Here is an 18428-nt window from a genome sequence, read left to right as displayed (position 1 = left end):
AAAAATATATTATTAACTTCTGCTATTTACACTTTGATTTGCGTTTCAATTTATTTATTTATTTCACTTAACTGCAAATTAGAATAGAAACTGTATCATATAGTCACTGTATATTGTTATGGGCCAATGATGCTAATATTGAGCACAAATCATTCAATTTTGCCGTCCTGGCTGTTCTTTCTATGAATGGATTATGCAGAAGCACTGTCCATGCGTGTTTCTTTGTCGGTTAGTAACGATATATTTCATTGCACAACAATTAGTCTATCAAACCTTTTGGCTAAAAACAGAGAAATCACGGTTTAATTACGGTCATTATTAGATTATTTTAAAATTTCACCTTTCCTGCTGTGCATGGACTAAGCTGCTAAATGGTCAGTGTATGAGGTGGCTAGGCTAACCTAGCTTAAATTTGAAGAAAAAAATATTTGAAGAAAAATGTAAGTTATTTTCTAATGTGGTGAATATATACCCCTGTAATGTATACTGCAGTCCTTTTATGTCTGGTATTCTCGGATATCTCACCTGCTTGCTAAAAATGACTAATTATATCTCTGGCAATGTCTGACACTAGTGCATACACAATAGACGTGCCAATTATGTAGGCTTATAGATGTCTGTGCAAACAACACGTTTCCTTATCCATGAAAAAAAAAGTAAAAGTGAAAGTAAAGGCCGATTGGAGGAGGCTTGTTCTTTATCCTCAGACTGCAGATGATCTGTTTAAGTGTTTTCTCACTAGTGAAGCATTCGGTTTTTCCACTTACAAGGTTCGCCATGTAAATAGCAAATGCACCATGGCGCGATCTAACTGACTCTTAAAGGGAATGGGAGATGAGACTCCCATTGATTTATTGTCCAAACCTACCCATAACTCATTAAGAAAATTAGCACAACCCTGTTAAACCATGTGCCAGGGTGCAGAGCTTATTTTCCATCCTCAATACAGCAAAAGTGGATTTAGACATGCCCTTAATGCTTTCAAGCCCTACACTTCAGACTTTGTGACTAGATCTGTAAAATAGAGCCCTATGAGTTACGGGTGTGTATTGAGCATAACGTGCATTAAACCAATCAGAGTGTTGGTGTTTCCATTTAGCATTTTTTATGCAATAATTAAAAAATGTGCATGAAAATAGGTGGATAGAAACATTACCAATTGCTACTGGTTACCAATATTCTTTAGAATTTGTGTTCACCAGAAGAAAAATAATCTCAAACAGGTTTGAAACATGTAGAGGGGAAATGATGACCATTTTTATTTTTGCATGTACTATCCCTTTAAGGTAAATGAAAACTTCTCAAGATATTGCTCAAAGAAGGTTGTTGTTGGACAAAAGAATAGAACAGCTAAAAATATATCTGGAAAGCACAAATCACTTCTACTTCCTCTGAAAAGCAACAGCTAAAGCACACTAAAATGCTGATCAGGTTATTGTAGAAAGAGCTACACTCCAAAAAAATGCTTACTTTGATTTTTTTTGTCTTGCTTCTAGTCCAAATTACTATAAAATCTTAAATCAAGACACATTTTCTAACATATTGTTTTGTTTTAAGAAATATTACGTCAAAATTAAGTGAGTTTTGCCTTAAAACAAGCAAAATAATCTCCCAATGGGCTAAGCAAAATGATCTTATGTCAAAAAGAAAAACAAGATTATTTTGCTTAGCCCATAAGCAGCTTATTTAGCTTGTTTTAAGGAAAAAAACTTGCTTAATTTTGACATATTATTTTTTAAAACAAGACAATATGTTTTGCTTGTCTAGAAAATTCTTCTTGATTTACGACTAGACAAAAAATCTAAGTAAGTAAAGCATTTTTTGTAGTGTTGTGACTATAAAGCATCTACAGTACACACCTCAAACAGCAGAGATGACAAAAGTTCACACATCCTTTGACAAGTAGAAGTACAGATCCTTATGTTTAAAATGGCTCTAGTAAAAGTTGAAGTACTGGCTACACTTTTGTATTCAAGTAAACGTAAAGTACGGCCTGAAATATGTACTTAAGTAAAAAGTATTCATTTCTGCTACTGTCATGTGGGATTTGGATGAGGACTACTTATTGGGTCCAACTGCAGTTTTCTTTATTAAACAGAGGATGCTCAGACAGCTAAAGGTCACTAACAGAAGCAGACGGTTACATATGGGTGAAGCAAAAGAGTGGTTAGTTCACAGGCAAAGAGGCAAAACTATATGAACAAAGGTACAAAGGTTCTTTTGTCTTTTGATAAAATAAAAAACTAAATGTATTTGACCATAACATATTTTTCGCACTATGCAAAAGCTGCTTTGCTTTCTTTAAACAGCAACACTCATGCAGCTCATATGATTTCACTATACTACCTAGTTAGATTGTGCCATGTGTCATATACAGTATAGGTCTAATAGGTCAGAATTTTGCTATCGGGTCGGTTCCAAATAATGGCATCAGTGGGATTGAGCCTTTTACTAACAGAAACAAATAGTATAGGAGAAAGCTTTTCGAGTTGTCATGAATGTGACATGCAGCTTGCATTTTGAATGAACAAAGAATGATTGACAGTTGCGGCAGCGGAAAGCACTAAAATGAATTTAACCACTTGAATATTCATCTGTGCATCACATTGGACAATAGAATGGCTTCAGAACATTTCGTACATACTAATTAGGCATACATGACAACTTTTTAGACCCTTATAACAGGCTACCTTTATAGCTCTTTTGGCTTATAAGTGACACAGAATATAGAGCACGTGCGCGATCGGATTTGGATTGGTACCAGCTGGCCGATACCCGATCCAGCAAAAATGTGCGGTTTTGAACCAATATCCAATCCAAGCATCAGGATCGGTGCATCCCTACTAAATATCAGGCTTACAGATAAATGACTTCATCTGAAGGTCTCTGAAAATAAAGTATTCATCAACACAATTACACCACTGTAACTTCAACAGAAACTCAACTTATCACAAATAAAGCATTTCAGCATTGTATCTTTTAATTAATAGTCACTGCTTATACATTCTAGCTTAACATTGGTTCTTCAGTAAAAGTGGAGTTTAGAGGGAAAAGAATAATGATAAAAGCATGTTGAATGAAGCCCTTTTAAAGCAATATAGAGCCAGACACTGGAAACTAAACAGCTGCAAATGTGCGGACATAGAACTGACTAAGACCAGACAACTGTCTTGCATCCTTGGCAAACACATACACGCATTCACATACAAAGACAGGGGAGTCCTGCACCACACTTTGGGCTAACCCACATCTTAAGAAGGTTTGCCTGAATGCTTCGGGTTTGACTGTCTAATCGGCTGCATTGTGAATCCATAACCACAGCTAAGAAACACTGTTGTTTATATCTGAATTCCTTGCAGACACATTGTTTACAAGTTAAAAAGCAGTAGCCACAAGCACAGGCCGCACATAGTAAATATGAAAATAAATCAAAAATCTTAAACTTCTTTAAAAATATTGACCATTTAGATGCATAGTAATGCTAAAAATGCTGTTTTTATAGGTAGAAAGGCAACCCTTATTATTGATCGTTGAAAGTAGCTCTTTTCAGACTAGTTTTACTTAGGGACGTTTGCTTTACTTACGTTTACTTGGGCAGTAATTTCAGTTTCAAAGATATACATTGTGATTTTAATAGCATCTGAATCTGCCATATAAGTCTGTTAAAATTCCAGAGCAAATGTTAGTAATTGCTGAAATCTTTTATTCCTAAATTTGTTTTCTTGTGTGTTTTGGTCAGCGTGAACTACTGTACAATCTCCACCATGCTGATATTCAGGTTTCTGCTTTCTGCACACAGATACCAGATGTAGTCAAGCCCCAAAATGTTTCTTATCCCTGGCAAATTCTGACTTGAAGGTACATTTTTTAACCAGCATGTTTTTTTTGCACACAGTTTTATCCCAAAGGATACTGTAATAAGACAATGTACAAGATTTTATTTACATTTGAACAGAAACATTAAGTCAGAATTTGCCAGAAGTATGAATGTTTTTGTTTGACTGTAGATAGTAGATGGGATTGCTACCCTGCGAAAATTTAAAAAAAAAAATCAAGAAGAAGAGCCAAAATCACGTACATTGGTAAAACCGGCTATTGTAAAATCAGTTTCATGTAAGAGTACTTTCTCGTCATTAGTCAACTACACAACGTGAAAATTACAGAAGTTAAAAGCCTACTTAACATTTTTATTCCAGTTGGTTTGAAATGAGAAGTTCTAAAATATTTTGTTAAATATACATTATGTTTTTTATATTGTGCAATAACAGAGAGCAATAAAACAACGTTTCCAACAGATAAATAAATGTCACCAAATATCAAAGAGTCATGCACCCATTGGCTAAATTCTCCTTCAGTCAAACTATAAAGTAAGTTAAAAAGTGGCTCACAGATATGCATATCCAGAACATCAAAACACTCAACTAATTTGTTTAGATTTTATCAACTATAACTTTGACTATTTATTCAGTTTTTGGTCTCACTTTATTTGTAACAATGTAAGCTATGACATTCGCTTGCTTTTTACTACAAAGACACAATTTTTGCGTGTAAGTAACATGGTAAACAATGTAAACAACAGGTCTCTGGCAGAAACAGATCAGTCTCCTATCTTCCACGCCACCGCCCTTTTCTCCGATTCGTGTTTGAAGGACGAGCGTGGCAATACAAAGTCCTACCCTTTGGGCTCTCTCTGTCTCAGCGGGTTTTTACCAAGCTTGCAGAGGGTGCCCTAGCGCTCCTGCGCCTTGCGGGCATCCGCATACTCAGCTATCGCGACGATTGGCTCATTATAGCCTCGTTCCGCGATCAGCCGATTATGCCGATTATGCAAAGTGCTTCGGCACCTCGACCAGTTGGGGTTTCAGGTCAACCGAGAGAAGAGCAAACTTTGCCCTGTGTAGAGGATCTCTCATCTCGGGCTGGAGTTGGATTCGGTCGATATGGTTGCGTGCCTGTCCGAGGAGCGCGCCAGGCTGATGCTTTCCTGTGCGAATGAGCTCCACAGGAAGATAGTGGTCCCACTGAGTGGTCCCGCTCTGTTTTCAGAGGCTCCTGGGGCATATGGCAACCGCAGCTGCGGTCACGCCGCTCAGTTTGCTTCATATGAGACCACTTCGGCATTGGCTTTGCGATCGAGTTCCCAGACGGGCATGGCGCGCGGGCACGCACCGGGTGTGTGTCACTCCAATGTGTCTCCGCACCCTCAGCCCCTGGACGGATCTGGATTTTCTATGGGCCGGAGTGCCCCTAGGGCTAGTATCCAGGCATGTTGTCATGATGACAGCAAGGTGGTCCGGACACCGCCTGCATTAGCATATCAACTGTCTGGAGCTGTTGGCAGTGTATCTGGCTCTCCGCCGCTTTTTACCGGTGCTGGAACGGAAATGCATGCTGGTCAGGACGAAAACACACTGCTCGCGGCGGCCCCTCCTTGACGCATTCCCCTAAGGGAGGACCTCCTCTCTCATGGACGGGGCACCATCTGGCACCCACGCCCAGATCTCTGGAACATCCACGTGTGGTCCATAGACGGAGCGCGGAAGACTTAGGTGACTTTCCACCCGCAGTACTTAACACCATCACTCAGGCTAGAGCAGCCTCTTCGAGGCATGCCTACGTCCTGAAGTGGAGTCTGTTCTCTGAGTGGTGCGCTTTTTGCCGAGAAGACCCCCGAACTTGCCAGATTAGCATTGTGTTATCCTTCCTTCAGGATAAGCTGGAGCGTAGGCTGTCACCCTCCACACTGAAAGTTTACGTGGCTGCGATCTCCTCTCACCATGATACGGTAGATGGCTACACGCTCGGGAAGCATGACCTAATCATCCAATTCCTCAGGGGCGCGCAGCGGTTAAATCCGTCCTGCCCCCCTCTCATGCCCTCTTGGGATCTCTCTCTAGTCCTAGCGGGTCTGCAGAGAGATCCGTTCGAGCCACTCGAGTCAGTATCACTTAAAATTCTGTCTTTAAAGACAGCTCTGCTGATCACATTGGCGTCATTCAAGAGAGTTGGGGATCTGGAGGCATTTTCGGTCAGCGAATCGTACCTTGAATTCGGGCCCGGTTACTCTCACGTTGTCCTGAGACCCCGGCCTGGCTATGTGCCCAAGGTTCTTACCACCCCATTTAGACATCAGGTGGTGAACCTGCAAGCGCTGCCTTCAGAGGAGGCAGGCTCAACCCACTCACTGCTTTGTCCCGTTCGCGCTTTGCGCCTTTACGTGGAACGAACGCAAAATGTAAGATCATGTGAACAGCTTTTTATCTGTTACGGTGGTCGGCAGAAGGGAAGTGCTGTATCAAAACAGAGGTTGGCCCACTGGTTAGTTGATGCCATCGCCCTCGCTTATCAATGCCAGGGCAAGCCGCGCCCTCCTAACGTAAGAGCGCACTCTACTTGAGCTGTCGCTTCCTCATGGGTGTTATCACGCTGCGCCTCTCTCACAGATATCTGCAGAGGTGCAGGTTAGGCGACACCTAACACATTGGCGAGGTTTTATAATCTTCGAGTGGAGCCATTTTCTTCCCAGTTATTGGGTTACCCCAATCAATCGGGTGGGGGGGGGGGGGTGGGGGATTAAACTCGGTGTCACAAACGCTTGCTGCGCCATGCTCCCTAACCCAAAGATGCGTGCGCCTTTTTTCTACTCTGCTAGTAAGTTTCCCTTCTCAGGCGAACCCTAGAGAGTTCCTCCGAGGCCCCCATCATCGACTCAGCGGAGGAGTCGAATGCATGGCTCAGTGTGCGGTTAGTACGCCCATTTGGTCTACACACAAATTGAGGATCAGTGCCAGCTATGTGCATCCCCACTTGGTGATGCCATATGCATTATTACCACGGTGTGTTCCCCCTTATCAGGCGGTCCCGTGTCTTCCCTAAACCGCTAACAAGCTTATCATATGTAGCACTACCCCTTCTTTAGGGCTAGTCCATATGCCCCCTTACCATCAGGTCTCCCCTTCTGGGTAGCAGATGGTCTCCCCCGCGTCCTCCCCCTGCGGGGACTGATGCTTTCCCAACGTACTGTCGTATTTCCAAAAATCCCTAGTCTATATTAGCTAGTTAAAAGCTCACTTACGACCCCCGATTAAACATTAAACATGCATTCCCATGTCATGGTTATATGTTGGGCCTAGGGGACGTTGGAAGGTTGCGCTCTTGGTGAGGTCAGTGCACTCACGCCAATTCAATTGGCAATTCATTGGCCCGTTTTTATATCCTCAGAATTGATTGGTCATCTAAAGCACTCCCAAAGTCTGTTTATACAGACACACGTCTCCGTTCCCTATTCGGGGAACGTGGGTTACGTACGTAACCTGGACATTCTTTTTGATGTAATTTATTCGTAAAATATGTTCAAAAACAGTGCCCCAGTGCATATCCTGACACTGGCTAAGTAAACTAAATAAGTTAGGGTATTTTACTTTACATTTCAAAGTGCTTAAATGTAAGCCAACTTAATTTCAAATCATATTTTGTGAATTGGCTTTTCATTCCGCTGTGGCGATCCCTGATGAATAAAGGGACTAAACCCTTTAAAGGGAGAAAAATGAATGAATTTAGTGAATTGTGCTCAAATGGAAGTTTTTTAAATAACATGCCTGAAATCTACAACACAGAGACTCCTACCTCCGTAAAAAAAATCACGAACAAATTGACAGACATCAACTGAAAAGAATTATACCTCAAAAACTCGTCGCACCCCTCTAGGTCTCTAGTTTTATCCTTTATTGAATACACCCTATTCATACAGAAATTGTTTGTCACGGGGATGTATATGATTCTCACCATTTTTTAGGAGGTAGTTGGGGATTTTATTTCAATCCAAATCCGGAATGTGAATGTTTTTCACTCACACAACCCATGTAAAAGTCCCAAGTTGAATTGCCTACTGTTCTATGACGAACACTAAGATCGTGTGGAGATTTAATTGCCATCCAAATCCACATCTGTGAGTTTTGTTAGGAGATCAAATCAAAAAGTTGATTCATAAACCCTTTTTGGCTACTAATACATACCATGCGGTTGCACTTTATGGTCATTTGCATCAGAAAAGAGGCATCTCATAGAATATCATGACGATCAAGCAATCACTGATGTTGAAACTACATGTGAAACTAGCATGAGTTTTATGAATGTTAGGGCTAAAATCTGCTGTATAGTGGGTCTAAGAAATCATGTTTGAGGATCTCGCATGTTAAAAACTAGCATCTGTCCGACCATGTGAATGATCGTGTGAGACCTGTAGATCTGCAGGATCACAAACCCAGTGGTCCAAATTATCTTCATCCAAAGGCATGTGTTTATTCACTGAGGATCAATAGAGATTTTTCTTTTACTTCACTGAGTAGGGATGGATATCATTAAGGTTTTAAAGGTATTACTACTTTTATTGATACCACTTACTGGTTCGGTACTTAACGGTTCTCTTATCGGTTCTTTTCTCTGTAACGACACTTTATTTTATTATTATATTTTTAATGTAAAATAAAACAAAACCAATAATTGTAAAACAAATATATAAAATTTTTCCAGTAAAAGAATGTGCAAAGGTTTGAAGGAAAATGACTCTCAGTTTTTAACCCTTCTTTTGGAGAAAAATCAACATGTTTGTCTTTTTTGGTAGAAGGGATCTTTCTTGGTTTATTCTCCTCCCTGCAGCTGAAAATACCCTCTTTGAGTTTCAAAATGCAGGTAAATAATCAGATAATGTTTAAGAGTTTTTATTAACACATTCACATAAATGAGTTAAAGGTGTTTTGAGAGTTTACAATGTAAAAATAAGCAGTTTTAAAAAATAATTTCTCAATAAGCAAAGTTTATTATTAGGCTATTCATAGGCTATATTTCATAAATTCAGTAATGTAAAAGCATTTTTAATGTTTAAAGTATATTTAGGCTGCTGCAAAAAAAAATACAGTTTTCAATGTAACCGAATGTGTGTTTATTTAACTATTAATAGTATACTAATTTAGAGATACCTCATGTGTGTTTATTTAACTATTAATAGTATACTAATTTAGAGATACCTCATGTGATGGACTGCTAGCATAACGATATGGATTATGTAGCTTAAGCTAGGCAGTCGAAAACTTTTCATTTGTCTTTCTGCAGGTAGCGCACTATTGAAAGATGCTTAGCCAGATTGCTTGTGTTTCCACTTATACAAGAAAACAACTTGTTGCAACATGCACAGTCAGTGTCTACTTAAGAATTACAACACGTTATGTTCTCTTTGCCACTCCACAAGCTTACGAGCTGTGTGTGCGATTCTTTGTCGCGAGCTATGTGTGTGCACTTAGTGTGAGCCTCTGCTAAGTGAGCTTGCACAGCCGAGAACTGTTAAGGCTTTTATACAACACGCTCGCCGTTGTACTATTGAGTGAAAACATTTCTCATGTGAGATTGCCAACTGTGCAGACGAATATCAAATATTGCAAATTAGAAAAAGGTTGGTCAGTTAAATTATGCTACTGTAAGTAATGGTTATTCAGCAATATTTTTCCAGTACTGATAGCAGAACCATTAACGTCAGAGCTTATCGATACTTCTGCCTTTTAGAATTTAGAACCGAAAAAAGTACTGTGTTTCAGTACCCATCCCTGACAATGAGAAATTACTGTTGTCCAATTAGGTGGTCAATAGTATCGTCTAAGTATCGTCCAATCAGTACTGAAATTCGAATGACGTCAATTTCTTGCTATATTTAGTGCTGTTGAGCATATTCTTAAACATTAGTCATTGTGTTCACAGGCCCAACAGGTACATTATGACTTTGATTGGCCATGAAGCTCATCGGTTTTCCAATCTTTTCCGCTGTTCACCTAGTACAAACATATGAACACTGTAATGTTTTAAAACTGCGTCAATCAGCTGATCTGTCTATAAGCAGAAGAATGAGCAATCCACTGATGGTCTGTTATTGCTTTGAAACACTCCAGAGTTCATGCATCTGAGGTTAATACTTTTGACAACCCTCATTGTCCTGTGCATTCGATTCTATGACAGTTTAAATTAAAAATGGCCCTGTCCAGTTTGTGTAAATTTACATTTATGACCTACTTTTCCCACTTTTGATGTCAAGAATTTTGGGTTAATTGTATGTTCACTGCACATCATATCTCGGTTTTAATCTGCAGATCATCAAAGCATAACCTGTGACAGTACCTGTTCACCTTGAGAATAACAATGCGAGCTTGCAAAATATACATTTTACATAGTCTTACACATGTTTTTCAAAGTAGTGAATCCACACTTTTAATGCCTTACAATCAAAAATTGTTCTTCAAAAATAAATTGTGTGTCCGGATTGAATTCTCCAGACTTTAAGAAGCCCTGGTGTACCCTATATAATAAAGCATACTCTGAAAGGTTTCACAATCAACTATGCACATGCAATAAAGGTAAAGATGTCAAAACGATATCAGTAAAAACCTTGATATGAATATAAAGTGAGTCAGTATAATCAATTAACCCACTAACCCACTTAATCAGTTCCCTGTGTCACTTACTATTGCACAGACGGCGTTCAGTTCTGCCTCAGTGGTTTGGTGGAAATACAGTAATAACAGCAGACTGTTGTTCAACAAAAGCCGGCATCAATTCCAGCGAGTGCTAAATGAACGCATTAGGAAGCTGCCTTTGAGCATGTAGTGTGTGTTGAGGTGAAGCGCTCAGCATATAGAGCTGCAAACTCAGCGATAAATATTCTCTGCCGGAGACTGTCTGGCCTAACGCTGTGAAAGCAATAAAATGCTCTTCAAAATCCGCAGTAAAATTCAAACAGCATGGCCCGGCACAAATATCATTCTCCCAGCTCATTCGTGACTCAGCGCCAAGTTTGTTTTCCACCAGACCACTGCCAATAAGACGGGCTGCTTTTGTGACACTCTGAGCAAAGAATTATGAGATGTTTTTTCAAGTTTAAACCAGCATCTAAATTAAGTTCTAGCTTATATTTAGGTTTATATCCAAAGCTTTGTGCTACAGTAGGCCCATTTTACATTTACCAAAACAATGAATAAAATGGAACAGCTGAATTACATCATTTTAGTACCATAAGCCTCTCTTGTTTGGGAAAAAAAATCCATTATCATTAAAGCCTATCAAATTATGGTTACCACAGAGAGCCTCAATTACTAATAATGGCCATGCAGGCCTAATACTGACAACAGAAACCATGAATATGGAACTTCCACTTGTTCCCTTTCAGAGCACTTAACTGCTGTAAAACGGAAATGAGCCACGCTTGTAAAGCAGATCGTTCAAACATTGCTCATTTTCTCACAAGAGCTCATTAAACAGCAATACATATACATACACAATTAAGGCATTTCCCTAATTGTGCCTCAGGCTGGTGGTCTGGATGTAAATAATGTCAGAACTGGCTCGTAATGCTTACAGTAAGGCTAAATTGAACAAAAGTTGCAGACGCAGCTCCAACAAACTTTGGAGAAAATTCTGGAGCCAATTATCACAATACTACAGTAATGATGTTAATGTACTTTCGTGCTGATATTACACTCACATTGTGTTTAAAAAGTAACCAATATCACTGCATTTTATTTGTATTGTGCAAAACAGAAGCTTGTTAAGTTAAAATGTAACAAATATGACTTAATGAGGACAAAGAATTATCAGTCTGCACAAGTGTGTTCTTGCTTAACTGTGATTCACAACAATAAGCTTCATTTATTCATTTATTCATTCATTTATTCATTCATTCATTCATTTTCTTCTGCTTTTCCGGGGCTGGGTCGTGGGGACAGCAGTCTCAGGAGAGAGGCCCAGACTTCCCTCTCTCCAGACACTTCCTCCGGGGGGATCCCGAGGCATTCCCAGGCCAGCTGAGAGACATAGTTTCCTCCTAGGTCTTCCTCGAGGCCTTCTCCCAGTGGGACATGTCTGGAACACCTCCCTAGGTAAGTGTCCATGAGGCACCCCAAACAAATGTCCGAGCCAACTTAGCTGACTTATCTCGATGTGGTGGAGCAGCAGCTTTACTCCAGGCTCCCCACGGTTGACAGAACTCCTCACTCTATCTATAAGAGTGCACCCAGCCACCCTGTGAAGGAAACTCATTTCAGCCGCTTGTATCTGAGATCTTGTTTTTCCGGTCATGACCCAAATCTTATGAGCATAGGTGTGAGTAGGAGTTGGCTCAGGTCTTTCTCAAATCAAATCAAATCACTTTTATTCTTCACCACAATAGACCGGTACATTGACTGCATTACTGCTGCCGCTGCACCAATCCGCCTGTCAATCTCACCTTCCATCCTTCCATCACTCATAAACAAAACCCCAATATGTTTGAAATCCACCATCAGGGGTAAGGACTTTGTTCCAACCTGGAAATTGGAAGCATAATGGCATTTCCATTAACCACCACCTTATTGTAGTGAAGGATTTGAGTGCCTGAGTGATTCTAAGAGCTATGTTGTGGGGGGCTAATGCCCCTGGTAGGGTCTCCCAAGAAAAAAGGAAAAGTCTTAGGTGACAGATCAGACTAATTGTGGTTTAAAAACCCTTTATGAGTGCAAAAAGATTGAGGAACCTGAAATTGCCCTGAATGGTGCAGCCAAGGCTCCACCCTGAAGACAGGCCTGGGTTTGGGGCTCAAATGCAAGCACCTGGTGGCCAGGTTTTATTCCACGGAACCTGGTCAGGCTCAGCCAAACGGAGCAACAAAAGGGCCGGTGCATTGTGGAATGGGTGGGGGTTGAAAGTTAGGACCATGACAACCCGATTGTCAGGTACAATAAGCTTTGAATAACAACTTATCAATTGAGATATTGGATCAGATTTTTTGCAAATGTCCCTTTTATGATCATCATTGTGTCATCCTTACATAAGTGTTCTTACAAAAATGTTTGCATGTGGCACAATAAGAACAATATAAAGTTATTCCACAAAAAAGCTAATAGACGATGCAGTGGCGAAGAAGCTAGTGCTGTCACCTTACAACAAGAAGGTCGCTGGTTCGAGCCTTGGCTGGACCAGTTGGCATTTCTGTGTGGAGTTTGCATGTTCTCCCTGTGTTTGCGTGGGTTTCCTCCGGGTGCTCTGGTTTCCCCCACAGTCCAATGACATGTGGTACAGGCGAATTGGGTAGGATAAATTGTCCGTAGTGTATGAGTGTGAATGAGTGTGTATGGATGTTTCCCAGAGATGGGTTGCAGCTGGAAGGGCATCCGCTGCATAAAAACATGTGCTGGATAAGTTGGCAGTTCATTCCGCTGTGGCGACCCAAGATTAATAAAGGGACAAAGCTGAAAAGAAAATGAATGAATAAATGAATGAATGAATGAAAGACTGAAGGCGTATAAACCTTACTTTTTCAAATTAAACAATGATGCAGATAGAGAGTTTTGTAGAAAAGGAACAGAAGTAATGTACTGTACATCCAGAGATTATGGAAATGTAAAAATGTAATGCAATTTTAATTGCAATTTGTAAGTGAAAGTCAAAATCTAAATTAAAAACATGGCATGCATTTAGAGAATATATCTGGGTCAGATTCATTTCATACTGCTTTAATATATTTGAGGGACAATTGCCATTCCATGTATTGACCTTATTCTAAAATGCAGAAGTGCGCCTGTTTTCCCAATTGTTTTAGAACTTCCGATTCAGTCGCCTATGGGAGAAATGACTAGGAATAACAAACGTCAGAAAACGGTTAAACTATTTGCTCGACAAACAAATGTTTGCATGACTATACAGACCAAGTAGAATAATATAATAAGAAAATATCAGTTTGCAACATCAAACAGCGAAACATGCAGTTTTTAATGTCTAAAAATGAATGGAAGTGAATGACACCGGAAGTCTCGAGCCAAAAAGATTCAAATGGCTGCGCCCACTCTGCGAAGAATAAGGTGAATATTTTTGAAGACAGGCATTGACTCTGGACCAAAATGAATGTGCCTCTACTTTGAGCAGGTACAGTACATTTAATTTTAACTTTGTTGTTACCTTCCAGCATCGCAGTATTTCATATATTTCCATCAAAATTTCAAGATGAAACATTAAACTGGATTTTACATTTTGTGTAGCCAGAATGTTTCTGTTAAGAAATCAAAATCTGTTGTTTTATAACTCTCTCTTTAAATGCAAATGAGCTGCTTATCCACACCCCCATCTAAAAGAGGGCAGAGCCTTTACAGCCAGTGTCTCACTTACTCCTGCAATACCAAGCACATAAATTTTAAACCTTGCCAGGTCAACTCATAATACAGTTTTATGAAAACGAAAAAAACTCAAACAAATGGGGCCCTATCATACACCCGGTGCAATGTGGCACAAGGTGCGACGCAATAGTTAGTTGCTAGTTTCAGCATGGCGCAAGTGTCGTTTTGAGGCGTTGCGCCATGTTGTTTAAATAGCAAATGCATTTGCGCTCATATGTGCGCCCCTAGGCATTCTGGTCTAAAAAGGAAGGCGTTCTGAGGTGTATTGCTGGCGCGTTGCTATTTTGAGAAACTATAATAGATTTTTCAATACACCAAAACAAACCCGGTCTAAAGTCCAGCGCAGAGTTGCGCCTCACTTATACACTGCTTAATACACACAAGATTTAGAGCAATACGCAAATATCTTTACAAAAATTAAATATTATGGATACATATAGGATATAAAAAGAATATATATATAGAATATAAATATAAAGGATTAAAATATTACAAAACATATTATTTTCTAGCCTACATAAATATGAAAAACCACTGCTTTAATGCCTTCTTCATCTCGGGTGGCTTTTAAAGCTCAGGTTTTTAAACACACTTTATTATTATTGTTCATTTATTCATTTGCTGAAAATTAGAACTGTATTTAGAAATAGTTTTAAAACAAATATCTGCGATTAACAAACAAAATTAATTATTTATAAGCTAATTGATGTCTGTGCGTAAAGATTAACCTATCCACAAGAGCAAAAGTGAAAGTAGATCATTTATCTCTCATTCTCGCGCGGTAGATGCTCTGTTTAACTGTTTGCTTGCTAGTGAAATGCTCAGTTTTTCCACTTACACTTACTTTACGTCATGTAAATAGCAAATGCGCTTATGGCGCGACGCAATTGGCTCTTAAACGGAATGAGAGTTGAGACTCTGATTGGTTTATTCTCAAAACACACCTATAACTCATTAAGAAAAATAAACTCAACCCTTTCAGACCATGCGCCACAGCGCAAAGTGGATTTTTTCGTCCTTATATCAGCAAAAATGCATTCTGACATGCCCTGAAAGTGTTTGTGCCCTGCGTTTTGTGCTTTGCTCATGGACCGTCAAAATAGAGCCCATGGAGAAAGTCAGTAATCATAAATTTGGTAACATGAGTATTAAAAAAAATATCTTTTACGTCACCTCTCAAAACACATATTTATTTCAAAAGCATACATATACCTCTCATGTTCATCTTAGGAATGCACTGAATTTTTGCTTATTGAAACTGAAACTGACTAAGAAGTGTGACCAAAAAAATGAGCCAAAAAAGCCATGCCACAATGGCATGCAGTGTTTAGCATGCTAGTTTTACTCTTCCTCCAGCCATAATAACTGTGTCATTGGAAGCAGCTTTAACACTGTATGTGGAAAGCACTTTGCTATGAAACCCATTAATTTCAATGGCTTATGCTGCTCTGACCAAAGCACAAAAACAGCAGAGCGCACCATCAACTAGCTTGTGTGTGTGTGCCACAATCAATGTTCAAAATAACTCAATATTCCACTCTGTTTATATTCCACTAATGTACACATATACTTGCAGAATCCATGCATGAACCACCGAGACATGCTTACCGGAAAAGCAAAATCTGCTCAAATACCTCACAGACAGCAATTTTCTATGCTGTATACTCGTTACAGCGGCTTGCAATATTGTATTTTTTTTAATCATTAGAATATAAGTTATTGGGTTTTAATTAAAAAAAAAAAATACTTACAAAATTACTTTTACCCCTTACTAAATCACTTTTAGGAAATTCTACAGCAAATCTGAGGAATCAATCAAGAGCAATTTAATACTAAGTATTTAGTAATAATTTAGTAAATAATGTTTGAACTGAGCCCAGGACTCCAGCTTGGTCAAAAAGCATATAAGAGGGTCTGAGATCAGGTAGATCTTGAGAGCTCTTCCTTGGTAAAGTGAGAAAAAGGAGGAGATGGGGTGGAAGTGGGGATTCTTCCAAAACAAAGATAGTAGGGTGAATTTGGTCTATTTATTGTAAGCTTGAATTACAGTTTTTCTCCATTGATTTTCCTCATTTCTTGAAACAATTCTCAAAATTCTAAGATCATTTGGCAAAACAGTCTTACAGTTTAGCACAACACTATAGCTCACTTGCAAAAGCTCATATCATTTCAAAAACGGTACACTCATGCATCAAAACTAAATTCCTTTCCCATATAAAAAGTCAGTGCCACAATATATATATATATATATATATATCTCAAGTTCTTTGGCTCATTTCTTGAAACAGACCAGACATTCTCAACACTCTTGGTGCTTTTGCCTAAATAATGTGGATGGTTCGGCACAACACCATGGTTCACCTGCAACAGCTCATACCTTTCCCAAAACAGTTTACTCAAGTGTCAAAACTAAATTTCCTTCACATTTAAACAGTCAGTGCCCCCAAAATGCTTCGTCCCTTTAGCAATGTGTAAGCATTGCAAGTCAAAATGTTTAGATGTTTTGTCACTATGGCAAAGAACTACTAAAATATCCCCCATGTCCACCTTACAGACTTAGCCCAGTCCTTCCTTGACAATGGTTACTGAACTTTTTTTGTCTAGGTTTTAGAGTAAGAGTAGCCTCCAAGGTTTGATGTCACACATTGCACTCATACTGCCAAGGAAATGGTAACTCTTTTTTTTATTGTAATGATCAACCACACACAAAATAACTTCCATATATCAGAGCAAGAAAAAACTGGATACAGCATTATAAACTGTAACATAAACACACAAACAAAAAACTTGAGTGCTAAAAGTAAAGGTGGAGTTTCATAACCATGACCGCCGTCCTCACCCTCCTGACCATCCACATGCTGTAGTCTGTGTGGCCTCAGATTCTCATCCACATCAAAACTTATATTCTCCCTTGCGATGCAACGAGGGAAGAAACAACGTGAATGTTCCAACCATTCCCTACAATGATCAAATGTTCCAAGGATTTACCTAATGTTGGGTTTTCATGCTATTGTGGTCTGAACAACCTATTGTGCATGTAATGACATATACAATGAAATGACGCTGACAAAGTTTTGGAGAGAACAACTATTAGACTGAGAATTAACAATCAGTTTAGATTAACAAGATCTATTTACTTGGAAATTGTGCTAAATGTAGGCTATCTGCACTTAATCATTTGCAAAGTGGGTAGCATGTTCACTTCAAAGCAAGAAGGTCAGTGGTTCGAGCCTCGCCTGGGTCTGTTTGATTTTCTGTGTGGAGTTTGCATGTTCTCCAAGTGTTGGCGTGGGTTTCCTCCGGGTGCTCTGGTTTCCCCAACAGTCCAAAGACATGTGGTATAGGTGAATTGGGTAGGCTAAATTGTCCATGGTGTGTGTGTTTGTGAATTAGTGTGTATGGATGTTTCCCAGTTGGTTGCAGCTGGAAAGGCATCCACTGCATTAAACATATGCTGAATAAGTTTACGATTCATTCTGCTGTGGCAACCCCAGATAAAGGTTATTATTGGTAATTGGTAATTAATTAATCTGATTGGATTATTGCTGATTACGAATGAGAGGCCAGCCACAATCAATCATATCATGCTCTCCTCTCAAAAATAGTTAGTAAAACTTCATATTTACAGTGAAAACTGTCAAGTATTTGTGTCTAACTGACAATACGTCTTACTAGACAAATTTTTTGTATGTTTCTTCCTCATAAAAATCTAGCTTAAAGTTAATTTTAATAATTTATTTAGATCCAACCCACTATAGAATCACCCTAAACATTCATAAATTGTGAACTCTTCACAAAAAGAGTTGTTCAATCTATCTGATGAAATATATTTCATATAGCAATGCATCGCTAAAAAACAAAATATTGCAATGTCAATTATTTCATGCAGCCCTTATTACCAGTATTATAATGCTGGCCTGTTGATAATAGAACTGCCAGGGAACATTGTAAACCAAAAACTGCCAGCAGATAAAATGTTCTCATGCACACAACTACTGTTATGGGATGGCTTAAAAACATTCACTGTTTTGTACCATCGTCTTCACGAAGTAATGTCTAGAGTTGTGAAATTATTACATTTGTGCAACAAAAATGATGCTGAGGATGATCAATCATCAACAAAGCTCTGTTTATTCATTGTGTTTAAATCTGATTACCATCAGCTTAGTTAAAAGCATTGCTTAGTAACACAGAGCGATAAAACATAAGCAGTACAAAAATGACAGCCTGAAAAAAGATGCA

At 39.1% G+C, this 18428-nt stretch overlaps 1 protein-coding gene across 8 annotated transcripts in view; it reads right to left on the bottom strand.

Annotated features, from left to right (window-relative positions):
• Positions 1-18428, bottom strand: part of znf512b (zinc finger protein 512B) — a 145815-nt gene that overhangs the window by 120415 nt on the left and 6972 nt on the right. The gene's annotated exons all lie outside the window — the stretch shown is intronic.

The sequence above is a fragment of the Danio rerio genome, chromosome 23 (genome assembly GCF_052040795.2).
Source record: "Danio rerio strain M-AB ecotype USA chromosome 23, GRCz13ab, whole genome shotgun sequence".
In the NCBI taxonomy this organism is placed as follows: domain Eukaryota; kingdom Metazoa; phylum Chordata; class Actinopteri; order Cypriniformes; family Danionidae; genus Danio; species Danio rerio.
Note: the sequence above shows the minus strand (reverse complement) of the source record. Positions and strands in the feature narration are given on the sequence as shown.